The sequence below is a fragment of the Anguilla anguilla genome, chromosome 4 (assembly GCF_013347855.1).
Source record: "Anguilla anguilla isolate fAngAng1 chromosome 4, fAngAng1.pri, whole genome shotgun sequence".
In the NCBI taxonomy this organism is placed as follows: domain Eukaryota; kingdom Metazoa; phylum Chordata; class Actinopteri; order Anguilliformes; family Anguillidae; genus Anguilla; species Anguilla anguilla.
This window is the reverse complement of record NC_049204.1, coordinates 42,825,657-42,850,302: the sequence shown is the minus strand read 5'-3', so window position 1 is coordinate 42,850,302 and position 24,646 is coordinate 42,825,657. Positions and strand designations below refer to the sequence as shown.

General features: G+C 42.1%; 1 protein-coding gene across 1 annotated transcript in view; it reads right to left on the bottom strand.

The window, feature by feature from the left end:
* Positions 1–11,156, bottom strand: part of LOC118226580 (gamma-aminobutyric acid receptor subunit rho-3) — a 53,647-nt gene extending 42,491 nt beyond the window's left edge. The window contains exon 1 of the mRNA XM_035416336.1: positions 11,080–11,156. The gene's annotated coding sequence lies outside the window, so the exon portion shown is untranslated. The remainder of the gene's footprint in view (positions 1–11,079) is intronic.
* Positions 11,157–24,646: the final 13,490 nt, after the last annotated feature.

Sequence of the window (24,646 nt, the reverse complement as noted above, 5' to 3'; positions counted from 1 at the left end):
TAAGCGCATTGTGACGACTGCCGTAAAATATGCTATACAAATAAATTTGATTGATTGAAGCCAAGGCCATACACATAGGCATAGCCTTCAACATTACAAATAGTATTTTCCCCTGGTTTAATTTTACTCTTGCTTCAGGGGAAAGGCCAAAAAAGCTTGGTACACATAGCCACTGAACCACAATGTTAGAACGGCCTCGAGCTGACCAGATGAAGCCGAATGGCGTTTCACATAGTCATCACTTCAGCACTTCAACTACTAACAATATGTCGCCGTATGGTTGTTTTGGGAATTTGTGCTGCTGCCCCCTCCCGGTCTTATCCATGCATGCTTGTATGGATGGCAATGAGTGAGGATTCATTTACACTGATGCAGGTAATAGTATATTTCCCCCGGTTTAGTTTAAATCTCGGCGCTAGAGGGGAAATACCGACAAGTTGTCAGTACACATAGCCTAATATTACATCTCACATAGTATGTTCCCCTGGTTTATTAATTAATAATTCATCTAACTATTGGCCTCAGAGGAACGTCCAACATGCGTTGGTACACGTAACTACTGATCCGCATAATGCTAGACAGCATCGAGCTAACTGGACAAAGGGCTTCTTCTAGGTGGCATACACATAGTCATCACATCATTGTCGAACATGTGCTTCGCTGCTCATACTGCTGCTGCTGCTAAGGCTCCTACGCTGCTGCCATTACTGCTAACGCTGCTCCGGCTGCTGCTACTACTGGCTCTTCCAGTAGACTTATGCAACAAGTGAGGATTAATTTACACTGATGCAGTCGGTAGTATATTTCCCCCAGTTTAGTTTAAATCTCGGCGCTCGAGGGGAAATGCCGACAAGCTGTCGGTACACATAGCCTAATATCATATCACACATAGTATGTTCCTCTGGTTTATTAATTAATAATACATCTAAGTATTGGCCTCAGGGGAACGTCCAACATGGTGTTGGTACACATAACCACTGATCCACATAAAAAATAGACGGCCTCAAGCTGACTGGACGAAGGGCTTCCTCCAGGTGGTCGTACACATAGTCATCACATCAGCCGGAGACACTTATTAATAGCATGTTGGCATATGGTTGTTTTGGGGTTTGGCTGCTGGCCTCCCGGCCTTATCCACGTGGGCTGCGTGGTTGGTGGGAGAGCTCCAGAACAGAGCCATACCGCCAAACATAACTGTATTGCCTTTATTGTCAATAAAGATCTACTTTGATGACAGTGGTCCTGACAGAAATGGAGCATCGCGTAGTTCTGGCAGGCCACGAGAGTCAAGCGCTCCGGCTGAATCAGCTGATGGCTCAGCTGAGTGATGTTCGCCTATCACAGTACATTCACTTAACAGGGCGGTCTACTTACACAGCCTCCCTCTACTCATTCGGCTGCTCCTCCTGCATGCAAGCTGCTGCACGTTGCTTTGTAAATCCTCTCCACCACCCCAGCTCCATCCCTGTGTGTCAAGAATTTGCATTTCTCCTTTCCTACGTGTTAAATTGCTCCATCCCTATGTGTTAAGAATATGCATTGTTCCATCCCTATGTGTTAAGAACTTGCTTTGCTGCTGGATCTATTCTGTGTGTACCCCTCTAGGGGATTTTGGCTGCTGGCCTCCCGGCCTTATCCACGCGGGCTGCGTGGTTGGCGGGAGAGCTCCAGAACAGAGCCATACTGCCATACATAACTGTATTGCCTTTATTGTCAATAAAGATCTACTTTGATGACAGTGGTCCTCACAGAAGTGTCCTTTCCAAAACAAGAGAGATCACTATCAATTTTGATTGTGAGGAGTTGAATTATAGATTCCAAGTGAAGTTAAAGGGGAAATTTTGAAATTATATGTATTTGCGGTTGCACCTAAATGCAGGTATGTTCGGCTTAGTGTGTGAAACACAGGAGCGTAAATCCATTAAGAGTGCTTAATATTTTTTGCTGGACCACAACAGTGAGGCCAACCCTACAAACGCGAATGTCTGTGACTGATTGAGTGAGTGACTGAGTGAGTGATGAAGTTACACAATTGGTCGGCTGAGTTATGAAATCACACCATTGGTCGGCCGGATCACGTGTGTTATGTCCAGCCACATACTAGGTTTTAACTGTTTAAAAGTAGCAAATGCCATTTATGTTGACATTAACACAATGGATTTTGGGTTCTGTGTGCAAGTCACTGAGCAGTCTCCCGGAACCTTAATTCCAAACCACACAGAGGCCCTGTACTGTGTTCATGATTTCTGGGTCCATCCCCAGACTGAGCTCATCTGTTGGGTTTTCAACCGCAGGCCATGTCTGGGCAGTCTCCATGCAGAGCTGGACCTGAGGTTATGGCCATGAGTGGGTTGGACTTGAGATTGTGGTCTTGATTTTGGGTGGGTGTCTAAGTGGGGTAGTGTACACATCTTGATCTCAGAACACACAAGGAACAGGAATGCAGTGAAAACACGCTAGGAAAAAAAGTTCCAAATGGAAACATATTAGAAGGAGATGTGGATGAAGTACAAGTTCTGAACTTCAGGTCTTATATCAGCTCCTGTGGAAATGCATTCCAAACTGTGTTTTGTTTGAGACAAACTTTTGCTTAATTTAGTAATTGTGAACAGATTTTAAAGAGTAATTGCACTTACTATTTCAGCCTGGCTCTGCCTACAACACAATTTTGAAAAACGTGTCTTGGGGTGGGTGGAGTAGGTGTGTCCATCTCATTTGTGTAAAGCATACCAAATGTAAATGAATTTGTACAACGTAGCTGTGCCTGGCTCATGAAACTTGGATCAAACTGCCAAACTAGCCATTACAGATAACATAACATAACATAATATAATGATGAGACCTGACTATTCCACACAATGACTATTCACTGCATGAAAAAAATTATTCCTAATGTCTGTATGGAATCAAATTTTTGTTCATTTCCATTTATGTCCCCTCGTTCTACTAACAGAACTCAACTTGAAGAATCTCTTTTAGTTCACTCTGTTGATCCCCTTTATTAATTTAAAAGCCTCAATCAAATCACCCCTCAGTCTCCTTTTACTAAGCTTGAAGAGGTTAAGCATATTAAGTCTTTCCTCATAGCTTTTATCTTTTATACCAGGAATCAATTTTGTTAGTCTTCTTTGAACTTTTTCCCAGAGCCTCTATATCTTTCTTGTAGTATGGTACCCAGAACTGCACACAATACTCTAAAGCCTGCTTCATACTTTCAGGTGTCCGCAAGGGTCCGCTTTGGTCCGTGTGACCTAAATGTCGTCATCCACCCATGTCCGCGAGGGTCCACACGGACCCCTATGCGGACGTCCGCGTGCAGCCCAAAATTTGTGACCGCGAGGACTGTACGCATAGCAAGCGCGCCGACTGCACATGCTCCTGATAACAAAATGGATGCTTGTTTTGAATAGAGTTGTGCGAGGAGATCCGCCGTTACCCACATTTATATAATTCGTTTTTGAAAGAATACAAAGACAGCCAAATGATGTTGAACTCCTGGCGAGAAATCGCGCAAACGCTTGGAAGAGGTGAAAATGCCTTTTTTTTTTCGTAATGCGCAGGCTTCTTCTTCTTTTTCTTCTTGATTTTTATGGAGGTTGGTCAACAACATTATGGTTCATTGCTGCCACCAACTGGAACGGAGTGTGGATCGGGAAATGCGCATGCGTGGAACGCCAGTCCGACGCGAACCCTCAATTGTAGTATCAATGGAACCGCGTGCGCGCGACCGGTCCGCAGCTGTCCGCGGAATGCGGAAAGTATGTCCGAGCCTTAAGTGTGGTCTAACAAATTTATTGTATAAGATAAGTATAACTTCCTTGGATTTATACTCAATACTTTTGGCTATATATCCCAGCATCCAGTTGGCCTTTTTTACTGTTACAGCACATCGCCTAGAACCAGAAAGGCTTTGATCAACCATTACCCCCAAGTTTTTTTCAAACTGAGCACATTCCAATTTTGTTCCTCCCATAAAGTAATCCTACCTAATGTTTTTATTTCCCACATGCAGAACTTTACATTTGGCTATATTAAATTTCATTTGCCAGGTTTTCACCCACTTCTGGATTTTATTTAAATCTTCTTCCCCTTCTAACAGCTTCCTGCTCACAAAATGTCCCTCCTACTACTACTCTTTGTGTTCTACCCTGTAGCCAGTTCTGAATCCACTCTGAAATACGTCCTCTAATTCCTACTGTCTTCATTTTACTAACAAGTCTCTCATGTGGTACCTTATCAAATGCTTTTTGGAAATATAAGTAGATAATACCATATGCCTTGTTATAATAAAAACACTTGGTAGCTTCTTCAAAGAATACCAGAAGGTTTGTCAGACATGACCTTCCCTTACAGAAACCATGCTGGCTGTCCCTTTGGATGTTGCTATTTTCAAGAAATATTTCCAACTTGTCTCTAATGATTGATTACAGTATTTCACATGTGATGCAAGTTAAACTTACAGGTTTGTAGTCTCTTGGATCAGTGTGGTTGCCTTTCTTATATATTGGTATTATATTACCTCACTTCCAGTCCTCGTGTATTTCTCCAGTTTCTAAGGACTGTCTAAAAATACCTGCCAGTGGTTTAAAAATATCTCAGCTAACTCTTTGAGTACTCTTGGGTATATGCCATCAGGACCTGCTGCCTTGTTTGTCTTTAGTTTAAGTAATTCATGCAGTACTTCTTATATACTTCTTACAGATCAAATATAAATCAAGATTCAGCAATTACATGGCCTGTTTCTTATCTCAAATGTTTTCAGAAACATATTTTGTGGCCTGTTTAAGTGGAATATGAGAAAGTTTATGAACAGGCCGCCATGGTTCTCCAGTCTGAAAAACATTGAGTCGAAACCAATCTATCCAATCAGGTGTCGACAGGTTTCTGTCATATTACAAAGTGAACAGAAAAATCTGTGGGGGGCAACACTTTTCCTGCAGGATATCTTGATTTGACAGCAACATGACGTAGTAGTACCTCCAATGAGGTACTCTAAAACCATGACTGGGGTGGGGCCAGAGTGAGATGCAGAAAGTATTTTTCAAAGGTTAGAGGGCAGCACCAAGATGTATTCTATCAGTTTTTTCTGCCAAATGATATTATTCCAGGGGCAATTTAGGACTAATAAAGATGTGACAATATCACAGTGATGTGATACAGGTGATGTTAAACAGGTGAGGCAATCGTGTTATAGTATATAAGGAGCCTCCAAGAAAGGCCTATGCCCGGTTGCATAAAACACCTTAAGTGAAATTTCCCCTGAAGTTTTCCCTTAAATGTCCCTTACACTTAAGGGTGTTGCATAAAAAACCCTTAAGTGTTATTTAAGAGTTTCCTTAAGTGAAAATGATGAAAAGCCTTAAGATTTGCCTAAATATTGCGTTTTAAGTAATCCCTTAAAATCCGTTAAGTGTTGCATAAAACACCTTAACGACAATTTCCCTTAGTTTAATTTAAGGCTAGCAACACATTGCCTTAAGTCGAAAAAAACTGAAAAATGGCAGCGTTTTTTGAGCCATTGGAGGAGGAAAATGTGCCTCGACTAATTTTTAGAGACAGGGACAACCCACTTGACTGTAGGAATGGCGGTGCCGCTAAAACAGAACCGTGAAATTTCCATCTCGCACCAAACAAGAAGTCATCAAGAGGGAATTTTTTTAGGCAGCATGGCTTTCCACGGATCTGTGGCGTTAGTGACGGCACGCACATCAGGATTCAGGCACCCCGATGTGCGTGCCTTCGTTTACTGTCCATTTCAAAATTTGGTTCGCCAGCTAGTTGATTATGATTTATTATTATTATTATTATTATTATTATTATTATTATTAGGTAATTAGTTAGACTATGTTAATTATTTTACTATTCAACTCATTAAAATTGCCGTGAGAGATGCAGTAGCTCGTGAATCCGTTTAACTTAACCTCCTCAACAAGGCACATCCGAGCCATCTCCATAGTAACGTGGGGATTCCCCTGTTTTTACCGTAAGTTGATATGCCAATATACAGTAAAATACTTAAGAATTACCCTTACCTAAGGAAAACATCTGAGAGGTTTTATGCAACGCACTTACAAGATCCCCTAAGATAAGGGGAAATAATCCCTTAAGTAAAACATTTAAGGGAAAAACTAAGGTGTTTTATGCAACCGGCCACTAGTCCTTCATGAGCAAGAATGTGTCGAGGCTCGCCAATTTTCCAACAGATGCTTCAGCGAATAATCCAGCACTTTGAGAACAACGTTCCCCAAAGACAAATCGGTAAGATTTTGGGCATTTCACCCTCTACAGTGCACAATATAATTAAAAGATTCAAGGAATCTGGTTCAGTGCGTAAAGGGCAAGGCCGAAAACCACTTCTGAATACGCATGATCTCTGATCCCTCAGCCATTTCTGTCTTAAAAGTCGTCATGCGTCTGTAATGGATTTGGCTTTATTATGCAAAGCATACATCGACACTGTCCAGAAGCACCGCTGACTTCTCTGGGCTCGGTCTCATCTGAGATGGACAGCAGCACAGTGGAAGCGTGTTTTGTGGCCCGACGAGTCTACATTTCAAATAGTTTTTGGACAAAACAGCCGTTGTGTCCTCCGGGCCAAAGACGAAAAGGACCATCCAGGCTGTTATCAGCATCAGGTCCAAAAGCGAGCGTCTGTCATGGTATGGGGGAGTGTCAGTGCCCATGGCATGGGTAACTTACACACCTGTGAGGGCACCATTAATGCAGAAAGATATGTACAAATTTTGGAGCAACATATGCTGCCATCCAGATGCCATCTTTTCCCAGGACGTCTGTGCATTTTCCAGCAGGACAACGTCAAACCACATTCTGCCTGGATTACAAGTGCATGGCTGCGTAAGCAGAGAGTGCAGGTGCTAGATTGGCCTGCCTGCAGTCCTGACCTGCTTCTGATTGAGAATGTGTGATGCATTATGAAGCACAAATATACGGCAATGAAGGTCCCGTACAATTGTGCAGCTGCATAATGGAAGAATGGGGGAAAATTCTGCTTGCTAATCTTAACCAACTGGTGTCTTCAGTGCCCAAATGCTTAATAGGTGTTATTAAAATAAATTATGTTACACAGTGGTAAACACTCGACTAGCCCAAATTCTTTGGAGCATGTTGCAGTCATCAGATTTGAAATGAGTGTATATTTTCAAAAAACAATTAAGTTCACAAGGTAAAACATGAAATAATGCTCAGTTTTTTTTCCAATATAGCACAGGCCACAGGGTGAATAGAATTTACATTATCACTCCTTTTTGTTTTATTAGCATTTTCCATACTGTCCCAACTTTTTTGGAATTGGGGTTGTAGATAAACTTGTATGGAAGGTTAAAATAAAGCTTGGCCAATACTTTAAAAAAAAAGTTGTTTCATTACATTACATTAAATTACAGGCATTTGGCAGACTCTCTTATCCAGAGCGACGTACAGCAAAGTGTATAACCATAACATACAGGCATTTACAGGGAGGTAGGGAGGGATGGGGAGAGGTGCAGCCTGAAGAGGTGAGTCTTCAGTCGTCGTTTGAAATGGGTCAGTGTCTCAGCTGTTCTGACCTCCACGGTGTCAGAGTTCTGTAAATCATACATCTTGAGGTTTTTATGAAATATATAAATACAACGTTCCTTGCAGATTATTGTACCTAGCATTGGTTGACTATACAAACATTATGTGCTTAGTCATGTAGTACTGATGCCCTCATCCAGTACTGATGCCCTCATCCTTGACAGTATACATTTAACAAATATTACTGAAGCACATCAAGGCCAATCAGCCTGCTGAATGGTAAAATGAGCATCTACTCTTGGGAACTGAAATTGCAGCAAGTGTCTTAACTCTTAGCCATTAGCCCTTAGCCCCTCTTTATCCACTACACCTTGTAAACACCTCACAGCTAGACCAATGAGGGTTTGTAGCTGGAGGGGAAGGCACCGCGTGTTCTCCCTTGGCTGGTGTGATTCAAAACCGGAGATGTTAGTTATTTTTCCTCTATTCGTAAGAACAGGGCACAATTATAATTAAGAATGCACTGGTTCCGTTGCCACGGGTTAGATATGAAGGCGTTGCTTCATATCCCGCTTAAAGCTGGCCTGAAACGGATCAGTAGCATTCTGGTTACTCTCCGTTCGTAAACGGGGCTATGCTGTCCTCAGAGATATATCCGATCTGTCGCCGGACGGTCAATATTCCAATGGGAGCATCAGAATATTCACAAATACGCGGAACAACACAACAGATATATCCGTGACCACAGCAAGAAAGCGTAACAGTTACTATGTTTTACTCTCGTATTAATCTGACTCCATATTACATGATAATTTAAAATTTGGGTTTAACTATACGTGGAACTTGGGAGTGGTTACACTCGACTCTATCTTGTGCCATCATTCCTCAATATATGCTCCCGGGTTTAGCATTATTGTTAAATCTCAGTTCGGCGAGGAATCCAGAGGGTAAGAGGCTGACCACCATAATACATGCCTTCCATGCCTGGCTTACATGGATAGTGCATCGATAGTTATGAGCCCAGGACGGTGCGTATCTATCGGGCTCCTTAAGGCGAATTTGACAAGAACCGGCGTACCACGCCCATGGGTTCTCTTAAGCCAAAACACCAGAACCAATACCACCAATCCCTTAACAGGCAGATCGTGGTCACCTATCTAACTTGAAGACCCCACTAAAGACTTTTACTGTACTAGACCCCTGATCAGTAGGTCCTAGTCATAATTGCCCCCCTGAGTATTTAAACGGAATTTCGGCTGAAAAGAAGATAAAATGGATTAGAGTCATGAAGACCACGTAAGTTAAAAATAAGAATTTATTGAACAGGCAGGTAGGTTGTTATCTTCAAATTCAAAAATCAATTATAAGGTTTAAAAAACATAAATACAGAGTAATTACCCATCCTGTTTAGCTACACACAGAACACCGAGTATGCGCAGTGCGGAAAGTCGATTACGATCTTCCCCGATTGCTTTGTCTCCCTTCCTTTTAAGCCAAATCCCGCGTTTGGTCTAGGTATTACCATAAATTAACCTGGCCGAATCATAAATCTCGAATTCCGGCCCCCACCATTTGGAGGCGGTTGTTAAAACAATTGGTGGGGAAATGGGGAAAAGGAGATGATTACCAGAGAGGACATTCCATTGTGTTAGTTTTTTCCTGAGTTATTGAAACTATGTTTTTTCAAATTCTATTTGGTATGAAACATATTTCATTCAATGGTTTGATTTATGGTGAACATGTACATACCAAACATGCCAAGTGGATGTAATATTATGGTGCAGTTGTCATGAAAATACCCTTTTGTTTAACCATTGTACATGCAATCCATGTTATTATTACATAATGCATAATACAATAATACAATGAAAACATGTGCATGGTTTGTACGGTTTTCTGGGGTTTGTAAATAGGATAAACAGATGATTTAAAGTCCAGATCCAGAAAAGAAATAAAAAGTGTAATGGCAGAGGGGCCCATTGCGCAGTTGTCCCATCATTTGGCCAGAGGCCTGATGACCCTTAATGACCCCCACAACCATAAACAAAGAGACCAGTTCCCCTTATCTTAGTTGTGCCCAGGTGGCAACATTCCTGAGACCCAACGGCTTGCTCATCCCGAGGAAATCCGAGTAACTTATTGTTTTAGCGCACGGCTCTGGGTTCTTTGAAGTCCAGCGATGAGTCTCAGCCTGCAGGTTCATTCAAATGCCAGCCTTTTCTGGGTCCCAGTTTGTAGGACGGAGTGTGGCACAGTGGGTAAGGAACTGCGCTTGTAACCGAAAGGTCGCAGGTTCGATTCCCGGGTAAGGACACTGCCGTTGTACCCTTGAGCAAGGTACTTAACCTGCATTGCTTCAGTATATATCCAGCTGTATAAATGGATACAATGTAAAGTGCTATGTAAAAAAGTTGTGTAAGTCGCTCTGGATAAGAGTGTCTGCTAAATGCCTGTAATGTAATGTAATGATTTCCCTCATACAACCTCACATCTTATATAACACAAAAGTGTCAAGACTTGGAATGGCACAGGCCACTTTTACGCTTGCCTTTTCAAGTGACCTACTGTATTTGAAATTAGAATATGGATTGGATCTGTCCATCTGGAGATCTGAGTCAAATTCTGATGGTAACCAATATGAATGTAAAAGCTCCAATATGTGTCTTCACGTGTCATCAACACTTCACTTCACAAATAATATCCCATAAGCATGTGGGAGTCATTAGACAGCTTGCTATGTAGCTGGTTGTAGGGATGGATGGATGGAACACTGAGCGCAACAACCAGTAGAAATGCAATCTCAGTCTCAAAGCATGGAATTACACTTGCAACACATTCAAAATAAAGTGTAAACACATGACCATATGCATTGAATATAACTGTATGGAATATGTTTGTAAACAGGGCCACAGTCAAATGCTGTTCTTGGGTATAAATACAAGTCTGTGATGGGGTTTCTGTGATGACAGGGCCAACATTGCCCTGAGCACACAAAGTGTACTAGATAGCAATCCTCTGTGTCTTCATGTGAGTAATGCTTTTATATTATTGTAATCTGTGCAGAGGTCACTCTCAACTCCTCTTTATTATTCTAGGGATTAACTCTGTGTTCCTGATGATTGTTAAAACCCAAGCCTGTTTAAACAGCCAAAAGTAAAGCTGTGGTGGTGCTAAACTAACAAACCTGCATTACATCTGCAATACCTGCATTATTCTTCCAAGCACTATCCAACACAGCATAGCGTTAACACAGATGCAGCCTGGACCGAAAGCAGCACACAGCACATCACTACCAGAACACGGCACTGACACAATTTCTCACATCATTCACAATACCCAACACTAATAGAGCAGAGAACCAAGCACCACCAATAGTCACTGACAATGCACAGAACAACACTATCATAATACAATACTAAATGTGCAAAGCTATCACAGCACAGCATTTACACCACAAGCATGTATATAGTCCAACACTAGCACAATTACAAACCCCTGGCACGTTACAAACCCCCATACACTACACCACCTCCCTGCAGATGTACTACTTATCCCTTGTCTGACCTGTAGGTCTTGTGACTGGGCTGGTGGACCTGCTGTCTAATCCAGATTATATTGCACCATGGTGCATCTGTATTCACAGCAGCCATTGTCTGCAGCAGGTTAGACAATTTGGGTCACTATTATTTTTAGGGAGAACAGCACCAGCCCGTGACACATTTTTAACTTACAGTCAACTGGCACAGAGAGAGAAGCAATCAATTCAAACTCGTACATAGAAAATCATACACAGGGAGTTCAATTCAAGCTTTTCTTATAATTTTGAGAGTTTCCGTATAATTCTGTTTGATTCATTGACTGGGTGATGGAAAGTGTGGTTCCTGCCAAATTAAAATAGATAACAAACAACAACAAACATGGGTAAGAATAACAAGCGGACTTGCTGGAATTTAAATATAGTAGTTATTTGTCATAAAAAACATCTATCCATCCATTATCTAAACCTGCTTATCCTGGGCAGGGTTGCTTGGGGTTCTGGAACCCATCCCAGCATGTATTGGGCAAGAATAGGAATACAGGAATGCACCCGGGACAGGTCGCCAATCTATTGCAGGGCACACGCACCATTCACTCACACACTCATACCTACTGATAATTTAGAGTCTCCAATTAGCCTACCTGCATGTCTTTGGACTGTGGGAGGAAACCAGAGGACAGGGAGGAAACCCACACGGACACGAGGAGAACATGCAAACTCCACACAGAAAGGCCTACAGTAGGTTGAGATTCGAACCCATGACTTTCTTGCTGTGAGGTGACTACACCACCATGCCCAAGTTAATCTCAATTTTTGAGGAAAGTATTATGGCCTCCAAAGACTTCCTGTTTCACTGGAGTATAAAAATGACATAACAAACCAGTTGCCTCATTTATAAAATGGTTTTATGATCAAATTGCATCATAAATACACAGGGAAAAAAACATGCAGAAAATCATGTCTAAGTAGTTATTTATAAAATCCCACTTTGACATGAAATTCATTATACCTCTCAGTAAAGTTTATACTACATGTAAGTCAATTACCTGTTGGTTAAGTAAGGAATAAACCATGACAGGCTGTCCCGCTATTGGAATGTATGACTGGGATGGTGGTGTGGCTGAGGCAAATGCCAAGGTTAGCCTGTTATGTTTCTGTTGTCACTTCACTTTCTAGTTGATTATTTGTTTCTTTCCTGCACGATCTTTGTTTTGGTTTGTAGTATGGGTGTGATTTCCTCTAACTCTCTCTCCCCTCAGCCGATCACTCTCACCTGTTTTGGCCGCATTCTCATGCACTGGTTAATCACTCTGATTTAATTAACCTGTTCCCTGTTTGCATTCTCACGCTCTGTTCAATTATCTCTCATTTCACTCACCTGTTTCACTTAGTGAAACATTCTCTGTTCCCCTGCTCTTCAGTGCCAGATTGTGCCTCTGTTTTCAGTGCCTTTCCAGCGTTTACTCTTGTCAGTTTCTCGTGCTTCATCTCATCATGATTTTTTATGAAATGTGGCAATTATGCCCTCATAACTGTTTTAAATGTTTGAATTATCATCAATGTTGCCATTAACGTCATTATAAACATCCCGGTAACATTATTTTTCAAAAACCTAAACACCTCCTTCATAACATACCATTTCCTGTTTGCGTTTGTGTCGCTGGTGCTAGCAGTAGCCATTAGTATGCCTACACTCCTCGACTCATGGACGGATTATCATGACCACGGGCCCTGGACACAAACTCACCACGGACCCCTACACATGCAAATACGCAAGCATTGCGTGTGCCCTCCCCAAGCACACAGAGTTTGGTCACACAATAGCACAGGGCAACCCACGACCACACAGCATGTATTAGTTTGAAATTATATTCGTTATTTTGACATGTTAAATTACTGCCATTTTAGGTCTGTTTCATTCTATACATGCCATGTACAGAACAGTATCTTTAGGAGTCAAAACACACACCTTAATTTTAATAAAACCACCAACAACAAACTGTGAAAGAATACATAAATGTACATCAAATGTAGTACAGAGCCACAGCTACGACCACACAAAATCCGCAGTGAAAAATATCCTACCTAAACCACCAGCTTTCTTCTGGCCTTCTTTGAAGAGAAGTCATTGATTAAGTCGTCAAAGTCCAACTCCCGGACGAGTTCTGATTCAATGACCATGAGTGACAGCATGTTCAGGCGTCTCTGTGTCATCCTTGTCCTTAGTTCATTCTTAATCCTGGACATTTGCGAAAAGGACATTCTCCCTCGCAGTTGCTGACAGGAAGTGTCAGATACAGTCTTAACGCAATGTATACGTTGGGAAATGTTGACTGCAATGCACAATCAAGCATTGTTTTCAGAAGTTTCGATGGACGCATGTTCAGTCCATCAGGTCTAATGAAAGATCTGAAGTGAATCAGTTAATTGGCAAGATTTATGTCCAAATCAGAGGGATAGGCAGAGGAAAGCGTGTTCGATTTGTCAATTACTTCACTGTCCGATGCGGTCCTAAAAACTTGATCACTGCCACAACCCGTTGGAGAACATCCCTCCAATATTGCCTCACATCCAACGTTTGCTTTATTAGGGCTGAGTGAATTGCCCCAGTGCCACTCAACCTCCGCATCGGTATTAGTATGTTGGACATATGGTCTGGGCTCCTCTCGTGTTCAGAAATGCAGTGCGGATGTTTCCAGTCGCAAAAACCGTATACAAATGCATTCTTTTTGCAGGTGAAGCAGAATACATGTCCAGTTGATCGTGAATATAACAGCCATTCTTTGGTGCTGGTTGTCCATTAGGCAATCGACTGCACAACGTCATTTGTTTACGAACAAACCTGACCACCTAGACCACAGTCTCTTGCCGATGCAGGGTATTTTGCACGTCTGTTGTGAAATGAAGACATAATGTTTAATACTGCTATAAGCAGGACCTTTATTATAAAATGCACTTGAACCAGAACCGGATAGAGTTTGGTAAGAAAAATTCAACCTTGCCAGTAGAATAGACCATGCGGAGCATGAGAAATAAAGCTACTAAAACTCTCCCAGACATTTGCGTGTACCTGGTGGTATTTTTATATTAGACAGTCAGTCACAACATGGTGTCAGAATAAGTAGTTAGACTAGGAACCCACTTTGGAAAAAAAAAAAAGAAGAAAATGGAGGCTTTCGGTGTTTCAGTGTACAGAAGGTCGCCAGACAAGTGCCAGATTTGTTTCGCACGGGCTAGCTAAAAAACAAAAATGTTTCAAGAACTAATATACATGTACGAGCTATTCCAACTGTTGATATTGGCAGGACAAAGTCATTCGCGACTTGCAAAACAACAACCACATCCTGCATTGATGATGTATTTTCCTGTTACGTCCTTGTCGGGGACGCATCAGGACGCATTAGCATTTACAATACAAAAGATATGTGGTCAAACGTCCCATTCCACCTCAGCAAGTGGTTTGAGTGATCGGATTACAATGCGTCTTGGTGGTCGTTTACACTTGTATTTAGCGCTGTCCACTTGTGATCCGATCGTCCAAGACGCATTTTGAAATGAAGTGTAAATAGGGTCATAGTGTCTTTTCTAAGACCCTCTGAAACCGGGTTTGAATCAAGCGGCCAAAACCAGACTTCGTTTTTGAAGCTCATTTCCTGGTCTTGTTGTTCCTGGTTGCTCACTAGCGCCACTACGGTTGGCTCCAGTATAGGTGTTTTCATATCCGGTTTCCATGTAAGTCTACGGTACAAATGCGGTCAAAATACAAAGTCAATAATTTTTTCTCATGAGAACAAATAGTCACAATATGTGTATTTTATTCGTCTTATGACTGTCCATGGGTCGATTTCATGATTTATTGTGTCATTTGGGCACTGTTATAATATTTGTTGTGGACCAATGAGGTACAGTTTGCGTCACTTCCTGATTACTGCGGAGGACTAAGCTACAGTAGGGGCTACAGTCTATGGTCATTGGGGTGGGAGGTGGCGCCTCTTGGCCTTGACATTGCGGCTCCGACCACGGTCCACCTGTGCGAAGTCAGAAGATGCAGGCATCCTATTTCGTAATGATTTCATTATGGCGTGTGCTGCAGTAGACGACCATAAAATAATCATCCTCTGTTTTTCGGTAGCCGAGTCATTTTTACTATTTCCTTTAGCCTACCTAACCAGCGTAATCAGCTTGCTATATTTGGTAGTCCAGTAGCCTATGCTAAAACAGTTTGCAACTTCGGCTACCAAGCCATTTGACTAGCTAGCTAACCCTAAACTGCAAACATTCAATCTGTCAAACGTGTTTGACGGCTTGTCAGTCGTGTACATTCCGTAAATGTCTACCTGGGCCATGCTTCACGCATGTGACAAAGCTACTATAATCCCGATTTTGGGATAAACACTGCAAAATTTTCAGTTTCACAAAGGTTTATTTGCTGAATAGCATACAACACACGATGAAATCACACACACAGAATTTAACGAAATGAACCATCTTTGTAAGACTGGCATTTAGAAAGGAACATGTTTTTAACATTTTAGAGACCGACAAGAGCATTTAAGACAGTGGTTCTCAGAATCGGTACTGGGGGCTCCTTGCGTATATTGGCTTTTCTCCATTGGTTTTGATAATAAAAATAAAAGTCTAATAATAATTACAAATTCAATGTAGGCTACATTATTTTTGTCTTCATGCACCAGGTGGAAAACTTGCTGTACAAAGTGCGTCATATTTACACGCCTGCAGATCAGTTATTAATATACTTGGTAGATTTGTTAATCACCGCTGACAGAGTTAATTTTTATTCGGTAGAAAGTGACTTGCGAACGATCGGTCAGCTAGCGTCACCCAGCAAGTGAACACCACAAACGACGATGGAGTAGCTAGTAGCAGTTACTGGCTCATTAACTGACTGTGGCGAAAACCTACGACGATAACTTGCTCGGTTAACAGCAGGTCTACCAGACAGTTACATGAAAATTAGCCTAGTCAAAAATCACCAGTAGTCTACACATCTCTGATTGATTGACCATCAGTGTAGTCGATGTTCTTCCCCTGTGGTTCATATTGCTAATGCGTGAGCTAACCACGGATAGCTTACCTAGCTCACTGGCAAGCTGATATGCTAGCTAAGCATATTCGTTTTGCCGAGAAACATAAATTGAAGATAACTGAACATAATTGTAGTATTAATGTCATACATATAACGTGATTACATGACACAGTACAGTCACGGATGGAAATTAAACTCCGTAAACATTTGATCATATATTTTAAAACATAACGGCAGACAGTCAGCTAGCCTCAAGTTCGTTCTGCAATCGTTCGTTCAGGTTGATGGGCTTTTCCGCACCGGACTGTCAATCACATTGTAAAAATCACAAGACCGCTTAACTCTATGGTTTTGGCTCCAAATCGAGAACATGGCCGCGCCCGCCATTGAGCTTCAAAACGTGTTTTACAGACCCACGGAGAGGCAATGGGTGACGTCACAGTAGCTTTGTCCATATTTTTTACAGTCTCTGGTTGTGCGGAGGTGTGGGCGTCACGACATGTCCCATTTGTGTGACGTCATGTTGTGAACTTTAACCCCCCCCCCCTCCATTTCCTGTCCGCTAACTCAAACAAATGGACACAAAGCAAAGGAAGCTTCTTGCTATCTTTATTTTGAAGCGTAGACAGCAAGCCAGATGTAGACGTTGAAGCTGGGTACACGAAATAAACCAAGTGTGGACACAACTGGGAGAGTATCATAATTTGGTCCATGAACTCCATAGTGCTAGGTACAATAAACTAGCATGCAAAAACTGCTAAATAGTGAATATTTTTATACAGCACAATTCTGATGTTTGGAATTGATATTTAGCTAATAACTGCTGTTTCAGTACTCGTCCCATTACCCAGCACTGTCAAATCACGATGACGATCATAAAATCAAATTTTAGGAAATGAATCGCGTCAGTAATTCATCTGACAGTTGCTTGGTAAACAGCGGAATGCTACATGGTAATTTAAACAGTTTACGTGATTGCCCACCGCAGCGTAATGTCTGGTTGTGTTTATGGTAGTTGATTCTGGTTGTACTTCTTCCGGCAGGCCGCTGCGTTTTTTTCTGTACCCCATGTGGTCCCCACTCCCGCAGCCTAAACGCACTACCCCCATTCAAATGAATTTTTGCCGCATTGCCTGATCTGGTGTGAATGCAGCCTTACCCCAGCATGCTAGCTAGCTAGCTAGCTAGCTAACTACTGATGTTCAAAACAGCGGTTACTATAAACGCAATCGTGCGCAAAGATACAGAAGAAAATATGTCCCGTAGCCAGGAGTTAAATACAGAACACTAATACTACTGTCCAAATAAGGGATGATTCCATATTTTGCAGGATGGTTGCCAACCATAAATGAAGCTAGCTACAGTAACTATAACCGTGATTCGACTTTAGCCCTATTCGCACGGGACTAGTATTACCTGGGGACCTCTAGTAACTTGCAATAATTGCGGAGGTCGTCTGTGATCTTAATCCCGTGCGAATCTGCCATGTCCGTGATTTGTAAAGTAAAAATTCCACTGCAAATTACCTACCATATTTCGCCAAACACACAGGTCATGTGAAAATATTAGTCCCGTGCGAATCGGCATCTCGGTGATTTGGGGTCGTATTTTACTGTTACGCAGAGCAGAGGCTTGACATTTTCAATCATATCCGGGGGGATAATGTCAGTAAATCTGAGTAAAATACAGACTTCGCTTATCTCGTGCGAATGCGCCGCACGAAACACAGACGTGGGGGGGTAATTTCTAAATTACATGAGGTCCCCAGGTAATATTAGTCCCGTGCGAATAGGGCTTTTGCCATCAATTGTGAAATTGGACATTGAAAATGGGAGGGGATGTAATAATAATTCAAAATCGAAAGAATAATGTTTCTGTTTAACTGCTTTAGTATGTTGGATTTTGTTGCACATTGATTTTAGAACTGTTAAAAGGCAGCAGACTCCCTTTATTTAAAATTAATGCGCACCCTTGGACCAATCCGAATCGAGTATTCAGCCAAGCCGTTGTATAAATTGAGGTTCTGGACATTTGAGAGCTGTAAGCAAATCTCTGAAGTGGACTAGTTCACACTTTAAGAATAAGATTTTATTTCAAATCAATTTTAGACATGAACAGTGCAAGAAATGTTGAAATGAAACCTTATTTACTGTAAATTAAAAAGGCTGTTATTGGCCACATTCACAAGACAGGGTAATTGAAGGCATGCTCATGTGAGCTGAAATTGAAGCTCATTCGAGATTTCTATATTATGGGTGCAAAACATGCAGATACGCTACGAAAGCAACTTTTTTGTTCTTTGTTACGTTTTCCTTTTTTTTTCTTTTTTTAACAAATCAAGCGTAAGCACAACTTGGGGAATGATTTTAAGACTACGTTTAAGTTTAAATCCAAGAATATTTTGACAAATGAGGCCCATGGCTGCTGGACAGCTCACCTTGTTAAAGTATTGTTCTAGTGCACGGATGGGCTTCAAAGTCTGTATCAAATCCAGACCATGCCAGTGCCAACTGTGGCTGGTACCAGTGACCCAATTGGGTGGCACCCATGCAAAATCCATGTCTCAGTGATCACCACGGGAAAGGCAAAGAACTCTCTGAAGAAACAACCTTCCACTGTAATGTAAATAATTAAGATTTTTTTTTGAAACCATTCAAACAATAGAAAACTTGTCTGCAAACAAATGCATCTTGCCCCCAAGTACAATGAGGCTGATGCTTTGAAAGGCAAAGGAAAAGTCATGCAGTTGGAGATCAACAAAACCTGGTTGCATCTTTGAGACACAAAGTCTCCAAATTTAATATCAAATACCATGCTTCATGCAAAAAGGCCTTTTTTTAAGAACAGCTTCTGTCAACAAAAATAAGCATCTGGAGTTTGCAAAAATGTAATGGTAAATGTACTGCATTTATATAGCGTTTTTATCCAAAGCGCTTTACAACTGATGCCTCTCATTCACACATTCACATACACTCACACACCAACGGTGAAAGGCTGCCATGCAAGGTACCAATCAGCTCACTGGGAGCAATTAGGGGTTAGGTGTCTTGCTCAGGGACACTTCGACACGCCCAGGGCGCGGGATCGAACCAGCAACCCTCCGACTGCCAGACAACCGCTCTTACCTCCTGAGCTATGTCGCGACCACATGGAAATGACATTGGAATTGGTTAGAACTGGGTGTTAAGGTCAAATGAGACCAAAATCGATCTTTTCAGTCACACGCACTAGTGGTTGGTTTGGTGTCAAAAGATACAAAGATACTTATGAAAAGAACATCATATCTGTGGAGAAATATGGTGGTGGATGGCAGTGTTACTGGTCTTGTGGCTGTTTTTAAGGTCAATGGAATCATTAACTAAGGAAAGTAGGCTACCAAGACATTTTGGCCAAAAAACTGGTTCTCTGTCAGAAAGCTGAAACCTGGCCACGAACTGATCCAACAATACTTCTAAATCAATAAAGAAATGGCTAACTGGTCACAAAATTATTCTTTTTCAATGGCCATTTCAGTCTCCAAACTTAAATCCTGTGTACCACATGTGTGTATCACATGTACCACATATCACATGCAGTCATTTTTCCACATGTAATCACATGTGGAGCACGTGTTCAAGTTAACATGAAACTTTTCTGTGTCGCACGTTACAGTATGTTACATGAAGTTATGTTGTCACGTGGAGCACATTTTCCCATGTACTCCACTCATATTATTATGTCTTGTCAACTGATACCCCTTAAAAAATACAGAATATTTGTCAGTGTCACATTAGCATTTTCACAAATAGAATTATGTGAAGACTGCTAACAAAAGCCGCATTTCCACCAAAAGTACCAGGAACTTTTAGTCCCAGGAACTACTTTTCAAGGAACTAAAAGGTCCTTCAGCCCATTGTTGTCTGCGTTTCCACCGCGGTCTAAAGTCCCGCGAATATTAGGCAAATTAGCCCACTGACGTATGAAAAAGCGAGGTTGTCGTCGGTCCAGCTGTCCTATGATTTCTTCTGTAACCCCATACTACCACCGAAGTAGCCTACATTATTTTCTAATAACTGGGACAGCCCGGAGGGGTTTATTCCACTTATATACAACGGGTTACCAACAATGACTCTATATGGTTACTTTTGTATTTATTGATTTTTATCGATTTAATCACCTGGAATTGAAATATTCTTCTGCAGCCGTTTGGGCATATTTTACCGTTGTCAAGCAAAACTGTCGTTGGTAGTTGAACTTGGACCGTTGTTATGCAACAAATAGGATATAACAGGCCAATAGTCAGATTGTAACTGTTTTATATATCCTCTCAAACACATTCATTATGTTTTTATGCGAACATTCACTTTCATGTCTTGACATCCGAGGCGACAGAATGCATTCACATTTCCAATATAACTGGCAACAACAGCAGAAAACATGCACACGTTGTAAACAATTTGCTGTTTGATTACTTTCTCATCGTCAATTCCATATAGGCTAATCGCAAAATGACAAGAATAGAACGAAAACTCGGACTTGCGTGAAAATTTAAATTAGCAGTGGTACAGCCACCGTTTGCTTTCCTTCAAAGTTACTGCTAGCCGAGCAGCGAAGTGTGCCCTCCAGATGCGAACCATGCGCCATAAATTAGTCCATAGTCTTCCTGGTCTTTTTGTGGAATTGAAGAATGGCAGAGTAAAATTACGGCAGTCTGAAAAAGCTAAAGGGACGATTACTAGAATTAACTGTTATTTTACCCTGACAAAAAGTGCGGAAGGTGATTTCCAGTTTGCTTTTACTGTATCACCAATGTGAATTACGCAGAACTACCGCAAACCTCACATAACTGTATCAAACGTTTTGAGTCAGTTACAACGGGCTAACAAAGAAAATCCGGAAGAAAATATTCAGCAACCGAATTAATCCGTTTTAATATTTTGGTACGTAATATGCTGTCCCAGCACGAATGCTTAGCATTTTATAAAATGAATACTAAAGCAAGAAAAGAACAGAAGAGCGCACGTTATAATTCCAAGACGTTGGCAGGCTATAACCAAAACTAGGCTACTGCGCCGCATAACATACAAGTTTGATTTGAAGTTATTATGAAAATAAATCGGTTTGCGGCTGCAGATTTTTAAACATGGTGGTTGAAATAAAACACTGCAAGTAGTCGACCAATCAGAAATTTTCAGCGCTTGCGCCCCACCCCAAAGGTTCCGGTACTTTTGGAAAGAACTACCCCCCGAGCAGGAACTTTTTTGGGGGTAAAATAAAGCCCCCGGAACTAAATTTAGACCCTAGTTCCTGCGGTCGAAACGCACTGAGTTCCTCAAAAGGTTCCTAGTTCCGGGGTAAAGTTTCTGCGGTGGAAACGCGGCTAAATACAAAAGTTCAGCAAAAATTAGAAATCATGTCAGTACATACTGAATCTGTATAAAGAAAGTAATAATTCCCTAAAGGTGCTAGGCTAGCTATTAATAATCATCATAGAAAAGTAGACTATCGTTCAAAATGTGAAGTCAGTAACATAGTTTAATGTTATTCTGTCAGAAAGAGGTACTGAAGCCTGACTACCAAGGTATGGAATGGGACCTCACTGCCATGTGCTCTGTTCCTACTGAATGGCTGAAGCTAAGCAGGTGCAGGCTGTGTTAGTATATGGATAGGGGAAAGCCCAGGAAAACTAAGTTGCTGCTGGGACTGGAGTTGCTGGGCCAATAGGGAGTGATCTTCCCCTGATTGAACCCCTCAACACTGTGCTTTAGGAGATGTCATTTTTCAGATGAGAGTTCTCTGGTGTCCTGGCCAACCTGGCTCTCTCAACGTGTCACCAAATCATCCTCTGGTTTAATTGGCTAGTAATCATTCTCATTCTCTACACCTCACCTAATGTGTGGCGAGCATTCTGGCTGCCGCGCATCAGTGACACAAAATATATATTACAAAAATCAGCTAGAATAAGACAAAAAAAATATGTGTGCACATTGTAACCACATTGTCACTCTCATCCTCACAGATCTGGGGTCATGCCAATAGGCCCAACACTCCTTTCCAAAACTCTGTTAGCTCTCAGTACAGCACTGATTTGGGGTCATGTCTATAGGCCCCACACCTCTTTCCCAATCCCTGTTTACTCTGTATAGCACTGATCTGGGGTCATGTCTATTGGTCCCACGCCACTTTCCCAAACCATATTGGCTCTCAGCACAGCACTGATCCTGGGTCAGGTCTCACTGTGAGTAGCATGGTGGAAATGCATGTGTGAGCTCACCTCCAAAGCCCGGCCTCATGGCAAAGTCGTGATCCTCAATCCGCAGGAGCTGCTCAGACTTTATCAGCAGGGATTTTGTGCTGTCTGATTTCTTCATCTTATAATCAATGCGTCTGGGAGAAGAGAAAAACAGTGATAAACCACGCATAACAACATTGACATTTCATTATGAATTATCTTGTAAATCACTTTCTTATAATGAGCTATGTCATAGCTATTATATAACATATTTGATAAAGGAGAAATATTTGGGGTTGTTGGTTCTTCCAACCCAGAAAAGTTTTGCAACAGAAAAATATATAGACCAGCATTTGCTATGTGACCAGGTCACAGAAAGACATCCTAATCCTTTCATTTTCTTTTTCAAATCTGGCCTGCCAAATCATGGGAGTCCCACTGGTATGAATTCTAATGTCATTGCTGAGCCACCTATGTGTATCTACAATACCCAGCCTGCAGTTGTTGCTTTGCCGACTGACCCACTCAATAGCCCCAAGGTTTAGCGCTAGCACAGATATATAGTAGCCCCTACCTTAAAAACTACCTGACAATTGGTGTATACCTGCATTGAGACTGTCACAGCATCAACACCAAGAAGGCACAGAGGAAGCACTTCTTGGGTCTCTTTTGTTTTATCATTATAAATATAAACACAACAGCGGTTAAGTCTTAAGATTAGCTTTAAACTAGCCTATTGAAGCTGCACTTATGATTCAGCTGAACTCCAAAGACAAGGTGCAGAACAGTAAAAAGCTCTTCCCTCTGCTATTTTTAATAACTATGAGAAACCAACAAGAAAATAGGTGGTGCTGAGCTCAGGGTGTGACTGGGATCATGATGTTCAATCAGATCAAGCAGGTCCAAGGCACTGAATTAGCCAAAATCCAGAATCCAAAGCATTGACCTCTCAGATGGGGCCCCCATGCTGATAAAACAGGGAGAGGGACACACCCCTGAGCCTCCACACACGCGTGCACACACACACACACACACACACACACACACATAAAGCCTGCAAAGTCGTTGTGCGTGAAGGAAAAATCTTCCAGCAAGTGCAGGTGTGGAGCATGAGATGAAAGCTCTGGGCTCACCAGCACAACATTTTACATGTTAAAAGGATGATTGACAACCCCCCCCCCACCCACTGCCTATACTCCCAGCCACTGGCAAACAAATGCAAGGATCCATGTACTAACCGCTCACTGGGTGGCCTGGCACAACTCCATGTTGTACTTATACCCTAATCATGAGATTACTCTAATTACAGACCCCAAACTCTGCTCTTCCTGCTGGAGAATAATGCATAATAACTGTTACATGTCTAAGGCAATGCACTCCTCCTGCAATGTACATGAAACACCAAATCAGCGGCTCCATATAAGGCAGAAACCATAAAATGCTCATGAAGAGGACCCCTCCAGAGATATTCAATGATTATGCTCCAGAATGTTCCTTTGTCTGTTCGCTGTACCCAATGTGGACACACAATACAGAATACATTTTTTAAAATATCACATTGCTTAATAGGCACCACCATTATAATTCTGCATCTATACTAGATTGTATGAGAGAAGAGTCAGGAGGGGGGCTGCTATAAGAAACAGGGAAGTGATCGTGGGGGGATGTGGGGTTGTGATGATGGGGGGGTTTAGTGTGTGCTGGTGAGGTGTCAGTAGGGGGGTTACTGATGATGTCAAAATAATTTACCATTACAGTTTGGGGTGAGGGGGGGCTGAAGGCAGCTTTGAGGGAAAGGCAGTATGGAGGGGAATGAGGGGGGTGATACTGGCAGAGGGACTGGGGGGTGGTGGTGGGGAGTGGAGGAGGAATGATTTGTGAATAACAGGGATTGTTACAGGGGCCCCACACGAGCCTCACCCTCCGTGTTTGTTCTTGACATGCTCCCCCAGGTACACATCCTTGTGTCTTCGACGGCCAGGCAGAGGGCTACCGATGGGCAGAGAGGCCGGCCACAGCCAGACCAGGCTCAGCAGCCGCAGACACAGTAGCTTTGCCTTCATCTCCACCGGCCTGGGTGGCGATCCGTGTCACCATAACCCCCGCCTGCACATCCTTCTGGGAGCCCCCGAGGTCCTTCACATGTCCTCACACGCCGTCCCGGCTCCAACACAACAACACAACAAGCGCAGGGAGCTACAGCCAGTAATGTCTCTTTCTCAGCCCACTCAACCGGTCCAGATTATGCAATCCACACTCCTCTACATGATGGTTATCTCTGCCAATTCCACAGTCCAGTCAGTATCTCAGAGAGTCACCTTCTCAGTCTCTGTCT